This window comes from Dama dama, chromosome 17 (assembly GCF_033118175.1).
Source record: "Dama dama isolate Ldn47 chromosome 17, ASM3311817v1, whole genome shotgun sequence".
NCBI classification, from domain to species: Eukaryota; Metazoa; Chordata; class Mammalia; order Artiodactyla; family Cervidae; genus Dama; species Dama dama.
Window position 1 is genome coordinate 18,988,506 of NC_083697.1, and position 26,188 is coordinate 19,014,693.

The following is a 26,188-nucleotide window of genomic DNA, read 5'->3' on the forward strand; positions in this document are numbered from 1 at the left end:
GAGTGTGATTAGCCAGGAGGAGAGAAGTGCACAGTGATCTTTGGGAGGTGGGCAGAGGGCGGATTGGGTCGAGTCTTTGAGCCAGTATCAAAGAGTTCAAATCTTATTTTAAAGCAGTGGTAACTCCACATTCAGAAAACTAAGATCATGGCATCTGGTCCCATCACTTCAGGGCAAATAGATGGAGAAACAATGGAAACAGAGACTTTATTTTGGGGGGCTCCAAAATTACTGCAGATGGTGACTGCAGCCCTGAAATTAAAAGATGCTTGCTCCTTGAAAGAAAAGCTATGATCAACCTAGACAGCATATTAAAAAGTAGAAACATTACTTTGCCAACAAAGGTCCGTCTAGTCAAAGCTATGGTTTTTCTAGTAGTCATGTATGGATGTGAGACTAAAGAAAGCTGAGGTGCTCGCTTCGGCAGCACATATACTAAAATTGGAATGATACAGAGATTAGCATGGCCCCTGCGCAAGGATGACACACAAATTTGTGAAGTGTTCCATGTTTTTTAAAAATAAAATAAAATACTTAATCCCCCCCCCCAAAAAAATAACTTCATCAAAATAAATATTTCCAAGACTAAAAAAAAAAAAGAAAGCTGAGCATGGAAGAATTGATGTTTGTGAACTGTGGTGTTGGAGAAGACTCGTGAGAGTCCCTTGAACTGCAAGGAAATCCAACCAGTCCATCCTAAAGGATATCAGTCCTGAATATTCATTGGAAAGACTGATGCTGAAGCTGAAACTCCAATACTTTGGCCACCTGATGTGAAGAACTGACTCCTTGGAAAAGACCCTGATGCTGGGAAAGATTGAAGGCAGGAGGAGAAGGGGTCGACAGAGGATGAGATGGCTGGATGGCATTACCTACTCGATGGACATGAGTTTGAGTAGGCACTGGGAGTTGGTGATGGACAGGGAAGCCTGGCGTGCTGCAGTCCATGGGGTTGCTAAGAGTCGGACACTACTGAGTGACTGAACTGAGTGACTGAAGCCATATTGAGGATTAGCAGGGAAGTGATATGACTAGATTTTGTCTAAAAAATCTCTCTCTGGCCACCATATGGGAAAAAAAAAGTTGGATGTGTGAGTGAAAAAAAAGACTAGAAGACTCTTGAAGCCTATGAGGGATGGGAAAGTGGCAGTAGATATAGTAAGAAGGATGTATTTTGGAAGGAGAAAATATAGGACTTGTTGATGGAAAGATTGTGAAGTGAAAAGGAAAGGGGAGAGGCATGGCTACTAGATTTATAGCCAGATCAACTGTCCAGTGATTTTGCTGTTAATTGAGATGGGCAATAGTGGAATAGAATTAGATTGTGGTGGGAAATCAAGAGTTCAGGTTTTTGATGTGTTAAATGTAAGATTCCTCATCCCCCAGAGAAACCTCTTACCTATTAGCAACTTATTGCCCATTCCCACTTCCCTTCTTTCCCCTGCCAACTCCAGCCACTAGTCTACTTTCTGTTTCTATAGATTTATTTCTTCTAGGAACTTTATAAACGTATGCATGCTCAGTCGCTTCAGTTGTGTCCGACTCTTTGCAACCCCATGGACCGTAGCCCGCTAGGCTCCTCTGTCCATGGGATTCTCCAGGCAAGAATACTGGAGTGGGTTGCCATGCTCTCCTCCTGGGGATCTTCCCAACCCAGGAATCGAACCTGCATCTCCTGCACTGCAAGCAGATTCTTTACTGCTGAGCCACTGGGGAAGCCCAATGGACATATAGTCACACAGTATGTAGTCCGTTATGACTGGCTTCTTTCATTTCACATAATATTTTCAGAGTTCATTTATGTTGTAGCATGTTTTATTGTTGAATAATGTTCTGTTGTATGGATCTACCATAATATGTTTATCCATTCATTAGTTGATGAATATTTGGGTTGTTTCCACTTTTTGACTATAAGTAATACTTCTATGAACATTTGTGTTTAAGCTTTCCGTGTAAACCTGTGTTTTTATTTATCTTCTGTATGTGCCTAGGAGTGGAAAAAATTATGTACACACACAAAATACATACAGTCAAGGAATACAAAATAAAGAATTTATGAAAAAGGCAGTTCCCTATGGTATAGTATAGAAATTGATTACTAACCTGATAATTTCATTATAAAATATGTACAGGTAACACATGAGCAAGAAAATATTGTAATTTAGATATTTTGATGTGTGAAAAAGAAATGGAAGTAGGGTTTCAAAGGAAGAAAGTGAATCATGACCATCTTCCTTTATGTTTGAGGAATAGATATCACACCAAGTAAGATGGCCTTTGTTTTATCATTATTTTAAATTAATTGTGCCCAGAGTTGAAAGGAACATCTGTTTCATGTCAAAAAATCATCAGTCCGACTTGTCTATTCCTATATGATGTCCTTACTCATCTCAACTGTTACTAGAAAGAATTTCGCATGGGGATCTTTATTTTCATTATGGATTTTTATTAGAATATTGCTGCAAATATGTATTTTTCTTTTGAATGGGAAGTGTGGTAACATTCTTTTGCTAGCCCCACCCCTTTTTGTTACCCCTTTGTAGGGAAGAAGTCTGTTTCTGCCCATTCCTTGCCAGGCTGTGGTGAATACCCACAGTCTGTGGACACTGGACAAAATAACTTGCTAGATATTTTGCTTTTGTGGTGGGGAGCTATTTGGAGAAATGATTGGGGGATTAGGGGCTGCTGAGAAGTGAACTGAAGTTGTCTTTCACTAAAATTCCAGATTAACTTTGATTTTCAGTGAGAAGTTTCCATTTTCATCTTTTAATTGAAGACTGAATTTAGGATGCACTAAAGGCCCAAGAATGTTGCCTTTCTTTCTCATGAAATTTGAGTGATGAATTTCAGTTCTTTTTTGCAGCAATGTATTGATATTTTCTTGATCTGGCAATGTAAGATTAACCCATTTGTGGGTTATTTTCATGTATAGTGCTTCTAAGTGCTAAAAAAGAACTAAGGAAATTTTTTTTTAAGGGATGTTGTAATTCAGTTAATATTTGTTTACAACATCAAAAAAAACCCACTTTGCATTAATGGCAAGACATATGTTGAATGGATTCTATATTGCCATGTATGTTTACTATTTGATGTATATTTCCAAGAGAATTGATAAGTATTGTTCCCCACATGACATCTTTCCTAAAATGATTTAATTATTTAATTGTTTTGAAAGCTAGATTGGGTGAATAGCCTGTCAGATTTGACTATCCTCAATAAATTTTTAGTGACATGCAGAAATTCATATTGGAAAAGCTTGCTTTAATATTTGAAATAGTTAATATCTGCTGATGTTATTTTATTATGTATTTCAGTATTTTCATTCAAACCAGGTAGATAGCCAGCCAGATGGACAGGATTCCAAAGGAAGAAATACAGGGATTGAGTAAGGTACCAGATATGTTTGCCAGAATCTAAAGGGGAAGACAACACATAAAAGATACTTTTTTGCATTCACCCATGGTGCAACGTTGTATTTTTTATTAAATAAAATCAGGTTGGTAAGTCAACTAGAAATATGAGACTGGTTAACTTTCCCACACATTCTTTCTCCCTTGTGGGTTTTTATATGGTTATATTTAAACAGCCTCATGACACCATTATTTATGGAGGATATTGGAAGGGAACATGTACAGACCATCTTGTATAATATTCAGATCTAATTTAGGAAGAACTCTCAGAAAACAAAGTACAGTAATTTCATAGATAGTAGTTTAATTCATTGATTCATCTATCTTAATTGTCTGCCTCGCAGTAGTGATTTCGGAGAGATATTTTATTCTTTACTTGTTCTTATAAGTCTGCAATATCTGAAAGTTGTGATGTCAGTTCTTTGATAGAGAGTTGGAAACTTGGATTTCTAGTATCAGCAAGATGACCTTAGGTAATTTGCTGAACTGTTCATGATTTGAAAGACTAGTCTGGAGTTGTGAAAAATAATGAGGGAACCCACAAGGCACATTGTTGTAGGTATGTATATTCCATCTGACTGTAACTTCCCAGAAGGAGAGAGTACATTGCAACTATGACCCAAATGTGAGCTTCCTTCCACTCTTTCTCAGTGCAGATTTATTATTGAGCTAAATGTTTTGTTTTGAACCTATTTCCAAGTTTAATTATTAATGTAAAGAAAATATTAATTAACTAGATGACACAAAATATTTACTAAAGAATTATGGAAATGCTATTAATTCCTTAGCAAAAACATTAAAGCGAGACAAGGATAGATGTAATTAGTAGGTTATTGTAAAATAGACATAACATGAAATCTACCATTTTAACTATTTTTAATTGTACTGTTCAGTGCTGTCAGGAACAATCATATTGTTGTACAACCATTCCAGTATCCATTCCCAGAAATTTCTCATCTTCCCTAACTGAAATTCTGTACTTATTAAATAATAACTCTCCATTTCCCTCCCCTTCAGCCCAGGGCAACCATTTGATCTTCTGTTCCCATGAATTTGACTCTTACTGTGTATTTCCTCCAAGGGAACTCACTCAACATTTGTACGTTTGTGAGGCGAACGTGATAACCACTACACTATGGAAACGGCCCATTTGTACGTTTGTGACTGGCTTATGACACTTAGCATTATGTCCTCAAGGTCCATCCATGTTTTAGCATGTGTCAGAATTTCCTTCCTTTTTGTAGCTGAATGATACCCCATAATAGGTATATACCACATTTTGTTTAGCCATTAATCTGTTGGTGGACACTTAGGTTACTTCCATTTTTTTGGCAGTTGTGAACGTAGTAGGGATTTTTAACAGTCTATCCAAAATGGTCTATATGACCATTAAATTGAACATTCTAATTGGGTGAAAAACAAATAGAACATATTTATAATTTTGATTTCTGTATTGTACACAGTAATGTGTGGGGTCATTTTATTCAAGGATATTTATATTTTGTAAGCTGTTTACCATGAATATTCTACTACATGGAGTGTTGCAGTATATATCATGATGTATATTTATTTACCTGAAAGCAAAAATGTCATTCTTAATAATATGTATGTTTGGCATTATGATAGGGTTTGCCAATTCTAAACTATCATTTCCTTTTTGACTTTTTTAGTGTATGATAATGTGATAATGAGTCAAGAGAAGTGAGGGGGATATTTTTAAGTTTAGTATGAATGAAGGACCATACTGTTTGTTATGTTTTCAAATCTAAATGCCATTATTAATTGTAGTAATACTTTGAAAAATTATGGTTTATTGAGTACCTCATTGCAGTGATATGGAGTGCTCTCTGTGCCCTAGGCTTGCAAGGTGTCTGCAAACTTCATTCAAATTTTGCAGGTGCTAATTTAGATATTAAAAGAGAGTATATGCCATTGTATTACCTGCTTTTGTTTCACTTGTTTTAAAACAAATATGAAACAAATTTTGATTAAATCCCATTATTAACTTTTGTAGTGAATTGCCTTTCTGAATCAGTATCTTTTAAGGGCTAGGGTGTATTGAAGTATGGTATGCAGTGTTGTTTTCTGGGACTAATCTAGATGGAGAGTTTAAGGTTTAAAATATTTCGTTGTACATTTAATGTCTAATACTAGATACAATAAGACGGTATTTAAAATATGTCAATATCGAGTAGCAGCATCTAAAATTCCTTTGAAATAAATTGGATGACTTGGAAGATCTGATTGCCTGTGAATATTTCAAAGAGACATTTTAAGTGGGAAGGAAAGCCTCTTTGAAAAGTCTCCTGCTTGAAGTCTGCTATGTTAGCTTTTATTTTTGTATCTTTAAAATGATTTATTGGACCAAATGATCAGATCATAGCTCCATTGCTTCTAAGTGATAGATTTGTTATTGAAAGATGGCAGTAAGCACAACTATGGGGATGTTAATGGGTGGGATTCTTTTTATTTTAATGATGAATCAGTAGTCTTTTCATTCCATATGAGATATAAATAAGGAGATACTTTTTCCTAAATGATCTCTCTCTATATATATTCTTGAGTAGTTATATAAAGCTGGTGGAGTCTTTAAAAATCTGTCCTAACAAAGAAAGTAAAAGGATACTTTGCATTTTTATTATTTCTGATATTCTAAATTTTAGCCATTTTGTTTGTAGGAAGTTCTGGGAACTCATACTCTATTGCTGTTATTAGAGGTGATGTGCTGATGCAGTTACATAAATACACTTTCTCTAATATCATGTGGTTTTATATGTCTGCTTGTCTCCCTGTTGTTTTTCCTTCCTAATTGTTTTATTTTCAATGTAAAAATTTTCTCAGCCACCTTTCTGTTTCTTAGAAAATTGCTGTTTATTAAGTTACTGCAACTATACTTTAACCTTACTGAGCATCAATTCTTTATTATTAGAACAGGAATTAATAGCCCTTGTCTTGAGTCTCTCTCAGGTTTATTGTGAAAATCAAACAATTTAATGTGAAACATTCTGCAAATTGTGAAGCACCCCTATACATTTTATTTATGTCTATAAATTATTTATCACATATTATATGTCCTGCCTTTTTAAAGGCAGAATTTTAAGCATATCCCCTGTGTGTTTAGGCTCCTATATGCTATTGGTGTTACAGTTTCTCTAATAGGCAGGTAATTTCACTGTCAGGTATATGTGTGTGTGTGTGTGTGTGTTTTCTTATGTGTTGTGGATCATTTTCAGAGTCTACTTTATTAATTTGACTATACATTATAACCTGCAAGTTTGTCATAAAGAATAAAAAATCTTGACTCATTTAAGTTGATTTTTTTTCTGCCTTTTTTTTTGAGACATTTTAAAAAAGTGGGGTGTTCACATTTTATTCATGTTTTCCCTTTGTATAATGTATATATTGCATTTAGAGAAATAAAAATGTGTCCACGGTAAAACATGTTTTCACATTAGCTTTCCAAATTTGTTGTATCTTGTTGATTATAAAGGTGTTGTCACTTTAATAACCAGTCTTTCCAGACTGTCAGCTAGTTCTTGAAATAGTGAAACTACTTTGTCATTAATGCTTGGACTTCCCACTCTCTTATTGTCAGTAGATAAGATTGAACAATTGGAACTGTTTGGTTTGCCTACTCATTAAGTGCTTTGTATATATACTACCTACTTGGAAAACTTTTGAGAAGGTTAAATCTAAGAGGTCAATGAAAAAGAGCAATATTCTATATTATATTCTAATTAGTGTGCTCTATAGTATATTAGAATATAGTACAGTATTATTCTGGAAATTTGTTATTTGTGATTTAGTAGGAGGTTCCATGACTTTTCTTTCAGTTATCAAGTCTGAATTAAATCAGGTAAAAATCATCACAGGTTCTCCATGCCCGTATACCATTGTATTTTAGAAAGAACTAAGAGAAAAGAAATAAGGAACTTTAAACAACTGGACTAATCTCTTACAACCAACATCTAGAACAGGGCTTTTGTATTACTCTTGATCTTCTGTGTTTCATAGGGATTTTGTGTGTGAAGATTTTTATACCCTCAACTGAAAGGTAAAACACATCAATTACCCTTATTTAAAAAAAAAAAATTGCTAAGCATGAGAATTTCAAACAAAATTCCCATTTTTCATTCTATTATAGAAGTCAGGTGGAAACGTTATATTTAAAAATAAAAGTTGTTGTTTCCTTAATTTTTTTTTTTCTCTTGTCAGTTCTGTTGAAAGGCAGAATGGAAACTTGTTCTCATTTGTACATATTTGGCTTACTCTTTGGCTTACCAGTGGTTGAGTCATGAACACAGTTACTTTGTGCTGTGTGTTTTAAAAGGCAGATGTCAAGTAATAACCTTATGAAAAGGCCTATTATAATTATATGTATGCATCAGAGTTTACTCATGAAGAAAATGCCACTTATATAATTTCATACTTTAAAAACTACATGCTTGAGCAAAGCGTATATTTCTATATTTAAGAAGTGAAATGGCCCTTTACCTTTAAGTAAAAACATGCTTAGAAACTATTTTTTTCTCTGTCTCTGCTTTTAGAGTGTTAGTTGAACTTTCAACAGAGTGGCAAATTAACTTTTGGTAATTTCAGTATTATGGAAATTGTATTTAAATTTATGATTTTCCCTCATCCCTTGACTCTTATTCTCTTTACTTGTGGATTTTTAGCTCATTTAACTCATTTAAAAGTAGCTGAAATAAGTAGGAATAAAACTGATGTTCAGTGTGGCAATTAAGAAAGGTAGGTACTTGCTGAGAACAGTTTTTTTAAATCAGACCAGCATTTAGTTTCCTCTTTGCTCTCTCATCTGTGGTGTTCATGCCTAGACGTTTTAAAACTAACCGGAGAGAAAGCGCTTTTGCAGGAGAACAGACACTAAGGACTGAGACTCTTTTCCATAAATAGAGTGAAAGTGAAAGTCACTCAGTTGTGTCCGACTCTTTACGACCCCATGGACCCATGGAATTCTCTAGGCCACAATACTGGAGTGGGTAGCCTATCCCTTCTGCAGTGGATCTTCCTGACCCAGGAATCGAACTGGGGTCTCCTGGATTGCTGGCAGAGTCTTTACCAACTGAGCTATCAGAGAAGCCCCTCCCATAGTTATAAGGCAACTGCTATTACAGGTGTGCATGGTAGAGTTACAAAGATTTCCTTTGAAAATGTCCAGAATCCTCAAGAAATGGTGCTTTTCTTGATGCTGGTTTGCTGAATAACCAGGAGTCATTCACACGCTGCTCTGTCATTTCAGTCTGTCTCTCTGCACATACAACTCTAACGACCTAAAGCCTCTTTCTCAGGCCTCTCCCCTAATCTACCTGTGCTTCCCTTCAAAATTTATACATTCTAAGTGGGCATAGTTTTGGTAAATCTGCCCTACATGGGCTCTTTTACTTTATATTTATTACCTATTTTTTATTAATTTTATTCTTTGTTTGAGATTACTTGGAAATTGGGGAATAACTACTCATATATCTTTTTCATTTGTATTGCATAGCACTTCTCGTAGAGCATGATTTCTTGACATGCATTTTTTAAGACAACATGCTATATGGGCGAGGTACTTATGTTTTAAAGAAGTAGGCATGGACTCTTAGAGGAGTCATAGTGATTAATAAAAACTCAAACTTTGCTCCTTTTGCTTGAATATTGTGTAAAAAGTCACATTTGAAAGATGGCCAAAGAAAGATAGCTATAGAAAGAAACATTTTCAAGTCTTTAAAAAGGGATATATTAAAGAGAAGTATTCAGAAGAGCTAGCATTTGCTTTAACTCATTAACTTACCCTGTGGGTGTTGCTGAAATTTCAGCTGTGAATATAGATACTGTATCTTTTAACTTATGTTCCCTCCTTTGTATAGAATCATGTCATGTCATCACACAGGGCACGGGGCGGATGGGGGAGTTCTTAAAGGTCTTCTAGTTCAGAAGTTCTCATATCGCAGCCCAGGGCCCTTGTCATTGAATTACTCTTCAAAGTCTTTGTATCCATGTCTACTGGTTAACCTTTGTGAAGATATGTGAACTCCCATACCGTGACAACATTGTGAATGAATGCTGTTTTGACTTAAGGCAAATTCGTTTAAAAGTTTTACTGAGTTCATACGAGCTCAGCTCACTAGGGACTCCATCACTGTCCCGTGATAGCTGGGTGTTTTGACACTGAACGGTGGACGCTGATGCCCCAGGAGCCGAGGCGCCCCTGCAGAAGCACAGTTGCCTAGTTTTAAAGATGAGGAGGCTGTGCCCGAGGAAGTGAAAGGACCCATCCGTCATCACAGTGGAGACATCAGAGTGAAGATGAGAGCACAACTCTAGTGTTTGTGGCTCTAGGATCATAGAGAACTATGAACTTATTATAACACCAGGTGGTGCGATGGTAAAGAATCTACCTGGCAATGGGTTTGGTCCCTGGGCTGGGAAGATCCCCGGGAGTAGTAAATGGCAGCCCATGCCAGTACTCTTGCCTGGAAAATCCCATGGACAGAGGAGCCTCGCAGGCTGCAGTCCCTGGGGTCTCAAAGAGTCAGACATGTCTGAGCACAGCATGACAGTAACAGTGAACCTAACAAAGAGGACTGGAATTTGTGAGAAGGAGTGAGATAAAGAGAGCAGTAACTTTTCTTCAGTTCAGTTCAGTTCAGTTCAGTCGCTGTCATTCTGACTCTTTGTGACCCCATGAATCGCAGCACGCCATGCCTCCCTGTCCATCACCAACTCCCGGAGTTTACTCAAACTCATGCCCATTGAGTCGGTGATGCCATCCAGCCATCTCATCCTCTGTCATCCCCTTCTCCTCCTGCCCCCAATCCCTCCCAGCATCAGGGTATTTTCCAATGAGTCAACTCTTCGCATGAGGTGGCCAAAGTATTGGAGTTTCAGCTTCAGCATCAGTCCTTCCAATGAACACCCAGGATCTCCTTTAGGATGGACTGGTTGGATCTCCTTATAGTCCAAGGGACTCTCAAGAGTCTTCTCCAATACCACAGTTCAAAAGCATCAATTTTTCGGCACTCAGCTTTCTTCACAGTCAAACTCTCACATCCATACATGACCACTGGAAAAACCATAGCCTTGACTAGATGGACCTTTGTTGGCAAAGTAATGTCTCTGCTTTTTAATATGCTCTCTAGGTTGGTCATAACTCTCCTTCCAAGGAGTAAGCGTCTTTTAATTTCATGGCTGCAATCACCATCTGCAGTGATTTTGGAGCCCAAAAATAAAGTCTGCCACTCTTTCCCCATCTATTTGCCATGAAGTGATGGGACCAGATGCCATGATCTTAGTTTTCTGAATGTTGAGCTTTAAGCCAACTTTTTCACTCTCCTCTTTCACTTTCATCAAGAGGCTTTTCAGTTCCTCTTCACTCTCTGTCATAAGGGTAGTGTCATCTGCATATCTGAGGTTATTGATATTTCTCCCAGCACTCTTGATTCTGGCTTGTGCTTCCTCCAGCCCAGCGTTTCTCATGATGTACTCTGCATATAAGTTAAATAAGCAGGGTGACAATATACAGCCTTGACGTACTCCTTTTCCTATTTGGAACCAGTCTGTTGTTCCATGTCCAGTTCTAACTGTTGCTTCCTAACCTGCATACAGGTTTCTCAAGAGGCAGGTCAGGTGGTCTGGTATTCCCATCTCTTTCATAACCTTTTCTTAGATTACTTTTAATGTTTTGAAGTGTTTTTGTTTTTTTACCATTGAGGAGTAAGAGGCAAGGGATAACTTGATTAAGGAAGATAATGTTACATAGTATTTATGAAAATTGTTTCTGTCACACTGTTAACTTTTTACTCCTTGGAAACTTACTAGTGGTAGCAGAATCATCATTTTGATAGTACTCTTAAACTTTTTGAAGTAATTTTTGCAAATATAATTTTATATCTCTATGAAGGCTGAGAAACAGACTTCAGGGAAGGTTTGATGAGCTCTTTTAAGACTTGGGAATGCTGTTAAACAGAGAAATGAATGGCCTATGGTCTCTTAGTTTTTGAATCTAGGTCTCTGAACCTTCAGTTTTATTTTATGTGCATTGTCTGTGTTTTAATTTTGTGGCATGTTTTTGCTTTCCTGTGTTTCTTTAGTGAGGGAGCATATTTATAGGAAAGAGGTTGAAGTGCTGGTCAGTCTGTTTTGATTTTTGTAGCATGTCTCAAAGACTCAACTGGTGAATGCATTGAAATTGATGACTTAACGTCTAAGGGTTATATATGTTGTATTTTTTTAAGTCAGTGGCTTGAAATATGTGACACCACAGTAGCTGCTAAATACGTGACTTTCTGATAAGACTTTACCAGTTCAGTGATAACTCTTAAATGTCATGTAAGTTGGCAAGAGAAGGTGTAAATTGGTGCCTTGTACATTGTGTGTGTGAGTGGCGTAAGGTTACTTAAGATTAGAAAAAGCTCCATTATACATTCACTCTGCAGAAGAAGAGTCAAGTCAGTGAGTTGAATTGGAGACCCAGTAGAGGAAAGTGATTTAAATAGCGGTACGTTTGATCCTTTCTGTAGCCAGGTGAGGGAATTACAGGAAGGCCCAGAATTCTATGAATTTCAGTAAGGCAATGTCATATTAATAAAAAAGGGACCTCAACTATAGGCCTGGTTCTGTTAATAAGCAGTTTTGGTTCCTCTGTAATTGGGTCCTTGATGAACCTATTCAAGGTAAGGATTCCTCTGCAATCTCTGTTTGTAGTTTATGGAAGAGGTTCCTATAGCAAATGAAATAGAGGATACCACCAGTATTACTCATGAGTGTCTTAGTGAAGTATCTCTTAGAAATAGGAGGTACTTTCTGCCTTTATATGAAATTCTTTCATCTCAGGAGACCTTGCCTTCATCATTTTAATTCATTTTGTCACTTAGAACAAACTACTACCCAGACAAAAGACATGAGAATAAGAAGTTAACAGAATTTTTAAAAAGTAAGCTTAGAAAAAAGTTCCCAATGAGTGTGTTGTGGAGGTGAATTTGCTGTTAGTACTAGCTGAAAAGTTAAGAAAAAATTAGCCACCCTTATGGATTAATTAATATATCAATTCTGTATTGAGCACTTACTGCTGTGAGACCCAGGATGCTGGGTGAAAATGAGACAGTTTCTGTTCTCATAAAGCTTATAGTCTGATGGTGAGAGATGGCCCGCGAACAGGGACCTCCGTTGTGTGCAGGAGTTTGTGAGTGTATCAAGGGGATGTGACAGAAACTGACCCTGGAAGGCCAGCTTTACACAGAGAGTGGCCAGGAAAGGTTTCTCTGAGGATAAGACAAGGAATTGAGACTTATAGGCAGAGGAGAAGTTGAGCATAAGTATATGAAGCGTAAGAAATGGCAAGTGAAAAAGCCAGGAGATAAAACAGGATTTGGCATGCTGGAAGGACAGAAAGGTTCATTCACATGCCGTTAGGATCGGTGGAGGGGACTGACTGAAGATGGACAGGTGGGAAAGAATTCCATCGTGGAGGGTCCTTGTGGTCCATGGAGAGTCTTAGCGATTTTATTTTGAGAGCGTTGCTTAGCCATTGAAATAACTTAAGCAGGGCATGACATGGTCTAAATTATGTTTATAAAACAGTCACTCTGGCTTCTGTAGGGTAGCAGATTGAGAAAACATCCAAGAATAGAAGCTTCAAGACTAGTTAGGAGACTTATTTGAAATAGTGCAGGAAGGGATGATGATTTGAATATGGGTTTGAGGGCTTTTGTTTTTTTTCTGTAATCTACAGTTATTATTGCTGCAAATTCAATCCTGTGTTTCTCTATTGTCCATTGGAAAGCAATTTTACAATAATCACTGTTTTTTAATCAAAACTATAATACCATAAGAGGCTTTTTGTTGTAACTTACTGTGGCAAGAAATTAGTTTTAGATGGAAAACCCTGTATGTCTTTACCTATGATTGTATTAGGCATGCTCTTTGGAAAGTTTTGATTAATAATGAATTAATTATAATAAGGCAGGTTTTTTTAGCTGACTTTTATTTCATGTACTTTATTAAGTGTTTTCTAATCCACTATCTCATTTAATCTTCACAATAATCCTGTGATGGGCATAGGTACTTCTGTTATCTGCATATTCAAAGTAAAGAAACCAAGAGATTGAGAAGTTAAGGAACTTTTCCAAGGTCATGCAGAGAAGAAATGTGCAATTCGAATTTGAACCTAGTTCTCCCTGATACCAGGGCTTCCCTTGTGGCTTAGACGGTAAAACATCTGCCTACACTGCAGGAGACCTGGGTTCGATCCCTGGGTCAGGAAGATCCTCTGGAGAAGGAAATGGCAATCCACTCCAGTACTCTTGCCTGGGAAATCCCATGGATGGAGGAGCCCGGTAGGCTACAGTCAACGGGGTTGCAAAGAGTCAGACATGACTGAGTGACTTCGCGTCACTTCACTTCCTCCCTGATACCACAGCTAAATCCACTATCTCATTTAATCTTCACCTATGCCTATCACAGGATTATTGTGAAGATTAAATGAGATAGTGGATTAGAACATGCCTTCATTAAGAAACAGTTTACACCTAGTAAAATACACAGATCCCAAGTGTGTCATTCGATGAACTTTGGCAGTTGTGTCCCTCTATGTAGACACCTCCCCAAACAAAATACAGATTTCTGTCACTACATAATGTTTCTTATGTCCCTTCCAGTCAGTTACCACCCCCATAAACAACTTTTTTCTGGCCTCCATCACCATGTATTGTTTTTGCCTCTTCTTGAACTTCATGTGAGTAAACAGACACTGTGTATTGTTTTGTGTCTGTCTGCTTTCACCCAACATAACATTTTGGAGACTCAGGTATGTTGTCGCTTATTCTTTCTTATTGCCAAGGAACAGTATTCCATTATACAACTGCATCACTATATTGACTGTATCAGTGTATGAACCCATTTACTTGTTTAGGGATTTAAGTTGTTTCCAGTTCTTTGCTAGTTTATGAATAAAACTGCTGTGAGCATTTGTGTACAAGAATATCTGTTCATTTCTATTGTGTAAATACTTAGAAGTAGGATTGCTGGTTCGTAGGTAAGATGTATATTTACCTTTTTAAGAAGCTGCCAAACAGTTCTCCAGAGCGGTTGTACCATTTTATTTTCGACTGGCACTCTGTATGAAAATTGCAGTTGCTGGATACTCTACATCAATGTTTAGTATTGTCAGTGTTTTAATTTTAGCCATTCTAGTCAGTGTGAAGTGGTATCTCATGGTTTTAGTTTGTATTTCTCTAATGAATGATGTTGAGTACCTTTTGATGTATCTGTTGACCATTTGTACATCTTTTCTGTTGTTGCTTTTGAGTGTTTAGGGATTTTGTTCTTTAAATATTTTGGGGTTATTTGTATTTCTGTTTTCTCCAAGATTGTAGTTTGCTCATTTATTTCCCTAGTAGTGTCTTCTGATGAGCAGAAATGTTTAATCCTGATGAAAATCCAGTTTATCAGTTTTGTCTTTCATAGTTACTGTTTTGTGTCTTATGAAATCTTTGTTTCACAAAGGTGTTTTCTCCTAGAAGATTTATCTTAGCTTTAAAATTCAGTCTTTGATCCCTTTAGAATTTATTCTTGTAAAGGCAGGGGTCATCTTTTTCATGTTTATCTCATTGTTTCAGCATCTTTATTGAAAAGACTTTTCCCCATTGAATTGCCTTGGCACCTTTGTCAAGTCAATTGACCATATATGTGAGGGTCAGTTCTGGACAGTAGCCTGATTCATTTGTCTATCTTTATGCCAGTACCACAATGTCTTATTTATGGCTTAATTAAATAGTGTATGTTGTCTAATTTTATTCTTTTTCAAACTAGTTTTATTTATCCTAGGTTCTTTTATTTTTTATATAGCTTTTGGAAATGGCTTGTCAATTTCTTACAAAAATAACCCACCAGGATTATTATTTGAATGGCCTTGAACTTGTATATAAATTTTGTGAGAATTGACCTATTAAGTCTTCTAACCTGCATACATGGTTTTACCTCTCCATTTATTTCATAGGACAGACTGTATGATCACTTTACTCTAGTAGAGTTAGGGAATTCTCTTTTAAGTCTAATATAACACCGATTCCTAGACAATATACGTTTCATGTTAGAAGAGTCTGTCTCACAGAAGACTATTTCATTACATTATGAGGAGTAGTTAAAAATTTCCCGTGTATTTGGTTCTGAAGAATCTTTGCTTTCCCCCCAAAACTGATCTTTTACAACTAATTTCTGTTTTGCACTAATGAAAGTATGATCTCTTATGGTTTAATTCAATTACCTAATAAGTTGGTCTGTGATAACTAGTATTCTCGTGAAGTATTGCAAATGGTGCAATTTATGTGGAGGCAATCAGAAAGTCTCTCAAAGTAACGAGTATGGCTACATTTTCTAAGTTTAGGAGAAATATGTTTGCCTTATAAATAATGAAAATAAAAGCTTTGGGGAGTTGACTGTGACAGTGGTGATTAAAATAAAGAGTGATTGAGAGCATTCATCTTTCAGTATGTAAGATCGGAGGAGTTACCTCATGGAGTCATTGTGTGTACCTCACAGGGTTACTGGGGGCTTTGCAGCACGAAGTGTATGTCAAGTGCTGAGTACTTGAGTACCTTGCTGGGCCCAAAGTAAGCTCTCAATAGACTTCTCTTTTTAAAAGTAATCTTTATTGCCTTGAACTCGCTTTACAGTGTCGGGTTTTGCTGTGAAGCAGAGTGAATCAGCTGTACCTATTCATGTACATATGTACATGAATCATACATGTACATATAGATGTACATATCAGCTGTGCCCTCGTTTTGCATTTCCTTCCCATTTAGGTCAGTGTAGAGCTTGGAGTAGAATTCCCTGAGCTATACAGCAGTTTCTCATTAGTTATCTATCTTACACATGGTATCAATACTGTGTATATATTAATCCCAGTTTCCTAATTCCTTATACCCACCCTTTCCTACCTAGACCTAGAGATTGTCAAACTTCTATCTCATTTGTATCCTTTATTAAAAATGTTTTTAATATTTATTTATTTGGCTGTGTCGGCCTTTGGTTGCATCACGCGGGTCTTGTGTTGCAGCACACAGACTATTGTTGTGGCGTATGTACTAGTTGTGGCACATGCTCCGTTGCCCCGTGGCATGTGGGATCCCAGTCCCATGACAAGGGATTGAACCCAGGTCCTTTGCGTTGCAGGGTAGATTCTTAGCCACTGAACTACCAGGGAAGTCCCTCTTTATCTGTATCTTGATCCAGGGCAAGCTCTAGGTGTAGGCATTCAGACTGTTGAATCTCTTGTGCTTTTGCTTTAGAGTGCTGTCATAGATCTTAGAAATTCACATTCTTTGCAAAAGTGCTGCTTTTTTCAAATATTAATTTGGTTTTGAATCTTGCCTGCCAATCAAGTAAACTATACCATTGTTGTCCTTCAGTTGTAACTGGCACTTTGCAGTCCCATGGACTGTAGCTCGCCAGGCTCCTCCACCATGGGATTTCCCAGGCAAGAAGACTGGAGCAGGTTGCCATTTCCTTCTCCAGGGGATCTTCCCAACCCAAGGATCGAACCTATGTCTCCTGCATTGTAGGCAAATTCTTTACCTCCGAGCCACTGGGGGAAGCCTCCGTGTGTGTGTGTGTGTGTGTGTGTGTGTATCCATTTTACTTGAAGGATTTTTTTTTCTTTTACTAGACTGGAAATTATTGCTAATGTATTGGAATGAAACTCCCATCAATTTTTTTCTGTGTCCGGTGGTAGTGATTAATTTATGGTCTCATGACATTTGTTATTACCTTAGCACTAGATATGTATTATTTTTAACTTAATTCCTACATAATAGCTGGATTTTACCATATTCACTCTGTAAGATATTCCATCACATCATCTTTTATGGTATCATTTGGAATGTGGAGCTAATTGGTATAAGTTAGCTATAGACATAAGAGACTTTAAATGTAGATACTAGCTATCAGTTTAAGTTTGAGATGGAATAGGGAGGGTGGAAAGGAGAAAGGAATACATTGGAATATAGTTTAATGCTTTTTGTCTAATACTTAGGCTAACAGGTGATTTTTAACATTTTTGAAAATGGAATTTCACTCCCAATACTTTCCTTAACATTATGTATTATCACTAGACTCAGATTTATGGGTCCCTTCTTCCCTCCTGTGACTAGGATATGAATGTATGTCTGTGTGCTGTGAATTTATATGTATATCTCTAAATCTATTTGTATAAATTTAAATACTATGAAGATTAAAAGGACCTCTCTTCTTTGGCAGTGTGCCCAAGAAACTCAGAGACTGCTACTGCTAAGTCACTTCAGTCATGTCCGACTCTGTGCGACCCCATAGACGGCAGCCCACCAGGCTCCCCCCTCCCTGGGATTCTCCAGGCAAGAACACTGGAGTGGGTTGCCATTTCCTTCTCCAGTGCATGAAAGTGAAAAGTGAAAGTGAAGTTGCTCAGTCGTGTCTGACTCTTTGTGACCCCATGGACTGCAGCCTACCAGGCTCCTCTGTCCATGGGATTTTCCAGGCAAGAGTACTGGAGTGGGATAACTCATACTATTTACCTCCAAATCCTAAGTTGATGTTTAAGTGAATATATGCCATACAGTTCAAAGTTGAAAAGATACCTGTGAGTACAGAGATTGTTTCGTTTGAAATATCGTTTCCTGGTTGGAGTGTTTCATTTGCAGTACACCCACACCCCTGCCCAAGGCAGATTGCAGTTGGCCAGAGGGTGATGTTTCCTGTGTCCAGATCAGCTGGCCAGTGATAGAAGTGATCATGGTTTCCAGAGGTTTTAATAAATACCTATTTGGGAAAATATGATAGAATTCTAGATTTTAAATATCTTTTAAACAAATAGTTTCATGAGATCTTCTAACAAACATGCCTATTAAAATATTCAACATTCCACTTGAACTCACTTATCCTACTTATTAGTATAATAAATAGGTTTATTTATTATATTTATTTATTTTATATATATTTATTTTTATTTATTAAATATATTTTTTATTTACTATATTTATTAACCTACCTAATAAAGTAGGTTCTTTATTTCTTATATTTTGGGTTTTGGCTATGTAAGCATAGCTTAATTTTAATTTTTGTAGTTGTTTTAGTATAAAGATTTTAAGAAAATAGTTGGTGCAAATAAATTAGATAATAAAATCAGATTCATTACAATTTGAATATTATAAGCCAGATATGATGGTTCAAGCTCAAAGAACATGTGTGACTTTATTAGGTATTTCTGAGGAAGATGATCTAAACGAATTGCTTGTTAGCATGCTTAATGTGTTAGGTTCTGATATGAAAATAACTGCATTTAAAAAATGAGCAATAATCAACTTTTCACATTACTGCACCTTCCTTTGAGAGTAAAAAGTTCTTGTTAACATGATAGTTCGTTATTTCTACCAAATAAAACTAAGTGATTAAGTATATTGATCAACTAAAGCTTTTCTCCCCTTCACTGGGAAATAACAAGGAAAGAATATATATGTGTGTGCATGGGTATGGTGAGCCTATATATGTTTATATGTATTACTGAAATTGCTTTGAAATACAGTAAGTGTTCAGAATAAATTCTTCAAGTCTTAAGAAGTAACACATCACGTTTTCTGCATGTGTGTGTATCAGAACCAAAGCAGCGGGGTGTTTCATTTGAGAATGCTATTATTATCAGTAGTATTTGAGAAGACAGAACTCAGTGGACTGAATACAATTTTCTTCACAAGTTTCTTTGAAATGTTAGGATTCATTTTATTAATATAAAATGTGAGGATATATACAAAGTTCTGGGAGTGTTGTGTATGATGTTATTGCAAAAAGGCAGTTTTCTTATTTTAAAGCCTGTCTGTGTCCATAAGATGAATGTTTGTTTATCTGACTATTCGCCCACTTTATTTTTTAGAGCAGTTAGGTTTTCTGTATATTTCCTGCCCCAGTGTGTGCATCTCAGCAACCATCAACATGCTGTAACAGTTGTGCATTGGTTGCAATTGATGAACCTACACTGACGCATCATAGTCCCTCAAAGCCTGTAGTTTACATGAGGGATCACTTTTGGTGCTGTACATTCTGTGGGTATGGTCACATGCGTAATGACATGTATTCATCTTTATGGTTTCCTACAGAGTACTTTCACTGCCCTAAAAGTCTTCTGTGCTCTGCTTATTCATCCTTCCCTCCTCACCGCAAACCCTAGAAACCACTGATCTTTTTAGTGTCTCCACAGTTTTGCCTTTTAGACTGTCTTATAGTTGGAATCATAACCTTTTCACAGTCCATAACCTTTTCAGATTGGTTTCCCTGGTGGCTCAGATGGTAAAGAATCTGCCTGCATTGCAGGAGAGCTGGGTTCAATCCCTCGCTCTGGAAGATCCCCTGGAGAAGGAAATGGCAACCCGCTTCAGTATTTTTGCCAGGAGAATTCCATGAACAGAGGAGCCTGGCAGTCCATTGGGCTGGAGTTGGACACGACTGAGTGACTAACAACACATGTTTACTCTGTGGCTTTTCCTGGCTTGATAGTTCATTTCATTTTAGCATTGAAGACTATTGCATTCTTTGCATGAACCATAGTTTGTTTATCCATTCACCTACTGAAGGACGTCTTGATTGCTTCTAGATTTTGGAAATTATGAATAAAGCTGCTATAAAATATATGTGCAGATTTTTGTTTGGATTTTTCAGCTCTTTTAAGGAGTACAATTCCTGGATCATGTGGTAAACATATGCTTATTTTTATAAGAAACCACCAAACTAACTTCCAAAGTGTCTGTACTCTTTTTCTTCCCCATTTCTAGTGAATGAGAGTTCCTGTTGTTTCACATCCTTGCCACCATTTGGTGGTGTATTTTTGGATTTTGATCATTCCCATAGGTGCAATTTGCAGTTTACTAATGATATCTGATATTGGGCATCTTTTCATGTTTATTTGCCAGTTGTATATCTTTTTTGGTGAGATATCTGTTCATATCTTTTGCCCATTTTTAAATAAGATTGTTCATTTTATTGTTGAATAGTAAGAGTTCTTAGTGTATTTTGGACGTACCATTTTCTCATTAGACTACTTGTTTTTTACTGTTGAGTTTGAGAATTCTTTGAATATTGTACAGTAATTACTAATCTTTTGTTAGGTATGAAGTTTGCAAATATATTCTTCTGCCTCTATAGCATGTTTTGTCATCTTCTTAACAGCGGGGAGGTTCTTGTACAGAGTGAAAGTAATCTGATGAGATTCTATTTATCACTCTTTTATAGATTGTGTATTTGGTATCAAGTCTAAAACATTTTGTTTAGACTTTTTGTCTAGCTTTAGATCCTGAAAATATTCTCTTAATTTTTGAAGTTTTCTTTTTGAGTTAATGTTTTGTTTAAGAGATTTAGGTTGAGGCTTTTTTTTTTTTTTTGCCTTTGTGTATCTAATTGCTCAAGCACCTTTTGTTGAAGAGAGGCTGTCCTTCTTCCATGCAGTTGCTTTCATACCTTTTTCAAAAATCAGTTGACCATATTTTGTGGATCTATTTTGGGGTTATTTATCCTGTTCCACTGATTCTGACTCTTCTCCAGTACCACAGTGTCTGACTTACTCTCCATTTTAATGTCACTTAGAACTCTTCTTCCCACTTTATTTTCTTTTTCAAAATTATTTTTGCTAGTCTCCGCCTTTGCATTTCCATATATATTTTAAAATCCTCTTGTCTAATATCTACAAAAATAATCTCACTGGGATTTTAATAGGAACTAAATTTGTAGATCAATTTGAGGAGAATTAACGTCTTTTTTTAATTTTCCAGTCTATGAATATGTTTCTCCTTTTATTTAGATCTGTGACTTCTTTCATCATTGTTTTTAATTTCAGCATGCCAGTCCTATACATGTTTTGTTATATTTGTACTAGGGAGTCCACTTTTTTTATTTTTAGCAATTATAAGTGGTATTTTTAAAATTTCAGTTTCTATATCTTCATTGCTGGCATATGGAAATATGGTTGCATTTTGTCTGATGATCTTGTATCCTATACCTTATTTTAGTATATTCTTTGGGATTTTCTATGAGCTACATATTTTTAAAAGATCACTCCAGCTATTGTGTGAAACGCAAATTATACTAGAGAACAGGATAAACAATCGGCATAGTCAGGAAGTGATTGAAATAATACAAGCAAGAGATCATGCTTTTCTGTAGGGTAGTTATTCAGTAGTGAGAAATGGTTGGATTTTTGATATATTTGGAAGACAGAACTCATGGGAGTCTTCAGTGAGAGAAAGAGAGAAATTAAATTTTCTCCAACCAACCAAATCAAGGTATCCTTTTATGATGATATAAAATGTCTTCTATAGAGGTGGGAAGACATAGGCGTGTATATATGTTAAAGGATGTAAGGAGATCATCTTCCCGTTGCTTATGATTTGTTTATTTTTGGCTGTGCTGGGTCTTGGTTGCTGACGGGCTTTCCTCTGGTGGCACTCGAGGGCCACTCTCTAGTTGCTGCGCGTGGCCTTCTCGTTGCCGTGGCTGCTCTTTCTGCAGAGCATGGGCTCTAGGGTGCCAGGGCTTCAGTAGCTGGGGCACGTGGGCTCGGGGGTCGGGGCTTCCAGGCTGTAGACCACAGGCTCGGCAGTCGTGGTGCGCGGGCTTCGCTGCCCCACGGCATGTGGCATCAGGGATCGGCTCCGTGTCTCTTGCATTGGCAGGTGGATTCTTTATTACTGAGCCACCAGGGAAGCCCATCTTCTAGGTTTTTAAGCGTGTTTAGGATCACTCTGAAAGAATTATGTTATGGACAATGAAGGTGCCCACACTGTATCCAATGCTTTATGGTCACCCCAGAGATGTTTGCTGGTGATAAATTTTAAAGTGATTTGTTATAAGCAGATTAACCCTATTAGTAGCTACTTGTGAACTATTTAGGGCTAGACTGCTTTACTTCATGTTAGTGGCTTAGAAAGGCATAAAGACTTGCTCCTTTTTAGGCAAAGTAAATTTGATTCAGAGCAAAGAGTTGGCATATACTTATTTTAAAACAGCATTTTATATTATTTAAGTAATTTACCTTTATGAATAAAAACTAAATAGCCAAGAGTTACAATGTGAAAACATAGATTCTTCATCGAATCCTTCTTCTACTTTGCAAAAATGATCCCTGTTTATCTGTGAAACCTTCCAGAAATGTGATGTGCCTTCACCTTCTTAGCCATTCATCTTTTTAAAAAATGTAGTTAGATTTACACAGGATTTAGGTACTACTCATTTAAGACTCTCTCTCTTCAGAATTCTTACCTGCTCTATTTTTCATTTGATATGATTCATTCTTAATCCTACATCTTAAGTTTATTAAAGAGGATTTTGATGCAGTTTTTTTTTTTTTTTTCAGAGATTGATCTTTTGGAAATTAGAAAGCTTGATGAGGAAAACATATATTTTTAAAATGCAAAATGGGATCAGATGAGTGGAAAACAGATTTAGCATGTCAAAGTCTGAAAAAGTCAATGATTTTAACATTTCATTGAAAAGAAAAAGAAATTCTAAAACCAGAGGAATTACATCAATAGAAGAATAATATATTGACCAAAGATGTTATGAAAGAAAAACTCTCACAGTGTTGCCTGAATTTAGGGTTTGAACTAGATGTTAAAAAACGAGAACAAGAATATTAGAGATTTCTTTCTCCCTTGTTCCTCTCAAGGGTGGCCTCTTAAAATTTTGGAGTTGGCTTGCTCAATTTTATAAACTCTATTTAGTTCTATATGAGTTGTGTTGCCTTTCATCCTGTTTCAGACTAATGCCGGGAGGATTAATGGATATAATATGCTAGGAGATTAGAAGATGACAGGTGTACAAGACTGTATAATCATTTTAATTGTTCATAAGCAGTTTTCATTTATCCTGTATTTAGTTGTCACTCCACTTTTTGCACGAGGATAATAGCTTGCGTATACTTTTCTTAAATTGTTATCTGTTCCTTTTACTCATTTAGGTGTTCACCAGCTTTTCTTAATGTTTAATGTTACTTAGTTTTCTTTCTAAAATTAAATAATTTGTCATTAAGTGCTTTTGTCTAAAATTGTATTTGTGTCTTGTCTTTTGTTTGCATTTTGCTTGAAAAATAATTCTTACATATTTGCTAAAAGTATGTCTTTTCCAAGTTATGTCCCTTAACAAGTTAATTTTATTGAAGACTGTTTTAAAAAAAGCTAGTGGAAGCTCAAAGGCAAGATGCAATATTTAAAGGTTATCAGCATAAATAACCATGATATATAATTCTCTTAGTTTTGCAATGTATCTAAGGCCACTGGTCCGACTATAACTTTAATATTGCCTTATAACTTTAAGATGTTATTTAATATTATTCCAGAAGGAAATAATGATAATAATAAGGATATGAATGGTTTTCTACCCAATAATCAAAGATTTTAGGAATGCAAAGTAAATCCTCCTCTCGCTGCCTTTGTAATTTAAAACTAGAACGTGGAGAGTTAGTGGAATCATTTCAAGATGTATTGACACACACGCACACAATTTCGTTTTATCTCAACACTCACTTTTAGAGATAAAGATTTGTTTTTCTTTTGCTTGTGTGCATAATAAAAGTAACAATGAAAGAATTTTATAACATCATTTTCAAGTACTATGAAGTCCTTGAAATTTTTGAGAACTTAATTATGAGCACACTCAAAACTCATTATACTAAATTCTCCAAGAGGTTTCTATGAAAGTTTTAAATCATTTATTTTACCATCTGTATCTTTAAAATTCATATTGTGTAGAGACTAGCCAAGACAGTTTTTCTGCCAGCAAGGTGGAATTTTTGTCTCTTACATTTTGTTTTGTTTATAAACATTTTCTTTGGTTATTGATACTATTTCTAAGTGATCTTAAAGATGGATAGAAAAGATAAACAGTTCTGGAAAATATGAACTACTTGTTAATTAGAATTTATTACTTTCTGAGATGTTTACCTTTCCTTCTTAATTTGTAACAATGAGTGCCATTCTAAGAGAGATAGGGAAGACATATTCCAGTGGTTTATTCAGTGAAATGCTAGAAGAGAACACTTAAAATAGGGTGGAAAAATTTATTCTTTTACAGGAATCCTTTCAAACTTCTAATTCTAGAAAAATGAAAATAATGGTAACTTTATGAACTCTGTTCACTTGTCCACTTTTATGTGTTCATAGCAGTATCATTGGGTTATTTTTCTTTTGGTTCACAAAATACTTCTAAATGGAACCAAGCATGAGTTTGTAGGGGTTTAGTTTTAGGAACACATGAAACTGAACATTTTGTTCTTCAGCGAGTGTCCGTCCTTATTTCACTGGTACGCTTTGTTGGATGTTGTTTGTTTTATGCAATCACTTTATTAAATATCTAAAAGGAAAGATTTTAGCCTGGAGGTGATTTCTTCTGATTTGTCCAACATTCATCAAATGACAAGACAGTGTCAAATAACAGACCATTTCTTTGTGCCACGTAATAGAATGGTATTCTGCTCTTCAAATTCATGTTTTTATTCCCAAAAGCCAAAGACTTGGTTTGAAGTGTAGAGTGGGTTTAGTATAACAGATTCATCTGTGATCCATATTTTCACTGTGCCATAGAAAACAACTGAGATGGAACAGTTGCAGATACACACTTAGAGGCTTTTTGTCAATACCTGAGGCAATCTGGAAACAAACTCTTTGATAACTTTCGACTCTTGTGAGGTGACAAGAGTATGGCCTTTTCTCTGAGCTTTGAGTTTTTCAGAGAAAAAGAATGGTGAAAGCTCTGTGTGTGTGTGTGTGTGTGTGTGTGTGTGTGTAAAGCTTAATGACTCTCAAAATTACTCCAAAGCAAGGTCTCCCAGCTGGTGTTTTATGGTGCAGTGATGCTCTGGAAATCACAGTCTAAGAAAAGAGAGTTATTTGTCCAGGTGAATTTGGGAAACTTTTGTTAAATATTTAAATATGTATTTTTTTGCTCCAGGATATCTCAGAATCAATACATAGTGACATCATTGTGAATTTCTAAGAAGGAGGTAGATAGTTCATTTTCCAAAGCCATCTTATCACAGAAACTACTACAGTGTCTTAAGATGATAGTGCTGTATAGGAATTGAGGATATTTCCTAAAAGCATGAATTTCTTTCCTTTCTTGAAGCAAAAGAGATTGAAAACAAATATGGCAAAATATTAATATTGGTTTAAACGTGGGAATGGGTAAAATTTTTGTTATTTTCTATAAATTAAATTATAGAATTAAAAAGTTTTCACAGACAGTTGAGCCTTTGCAGGTTTAGAATTAGAGAAACAGAAGGAGGAGCCTTTTGCTATTACTAGAAAGGTAGCTAGTGTCTCAGTGCTACTTGAGTGCACCCTCAAATTGTCTATAATGTTCAAATGTCTAATTTGAGATAAAAGAAGTAATGGCATTTAACTCTTGCCAGCAGTTGTATTTAAGAAGCATTGTAGTCTTTAAATAGGAGTGTACTTGTACAATATCTAGTTTAGCATCCAGTTTGGAAAACACTGTTTCTCTTATCAGCTTTAAAATATAACCCTGTGAACTTGAACCTAACTCTAAAGATAAGGAGTAATCTAAGATAACGGCTAACGAATGCCATCCTCCTGGCTGGGTCTTGGGCGTGTTTTCAGGTGGGTCACAGTTAATCGTTGGCTCCCTCAGGTGTGTCCTCATGGCTGCCCCTGGCCCTCAGGGGTCGATGACTGTATCCTTTACTGAAAAGTTTACTGTCACGAGTTGATAAATTCACACGCAGTCAAGTGTAAGTGCGTGAGGATGAA

The 26,188-nt window shown here is 36.2% G+C and overlaps 1 protein-coding gene and 1 non-coding gene across 14 annotated transcripts in view; both read left to right on the top strand.

Moving 5' to 3' along the window:
• The window catches only part of CAMK2D (calcium/calmodulin dependent protein kinase II delta), a 309,449-nt gene that overhangs the window by 20,029 nt on the left and 263,232 nt on the right, over positions 1-26,188 (top strand). The window lies entirely within an intron of this gene.
• Positions 412-515, top strand: LOC133071981 (U6 spliceosomal RNA). Its single transcript, XR_009696594.1, has one exon. It is a non-coding gene; the product is annotated as a U6 spliceosomal RNA (small nuclear RNA).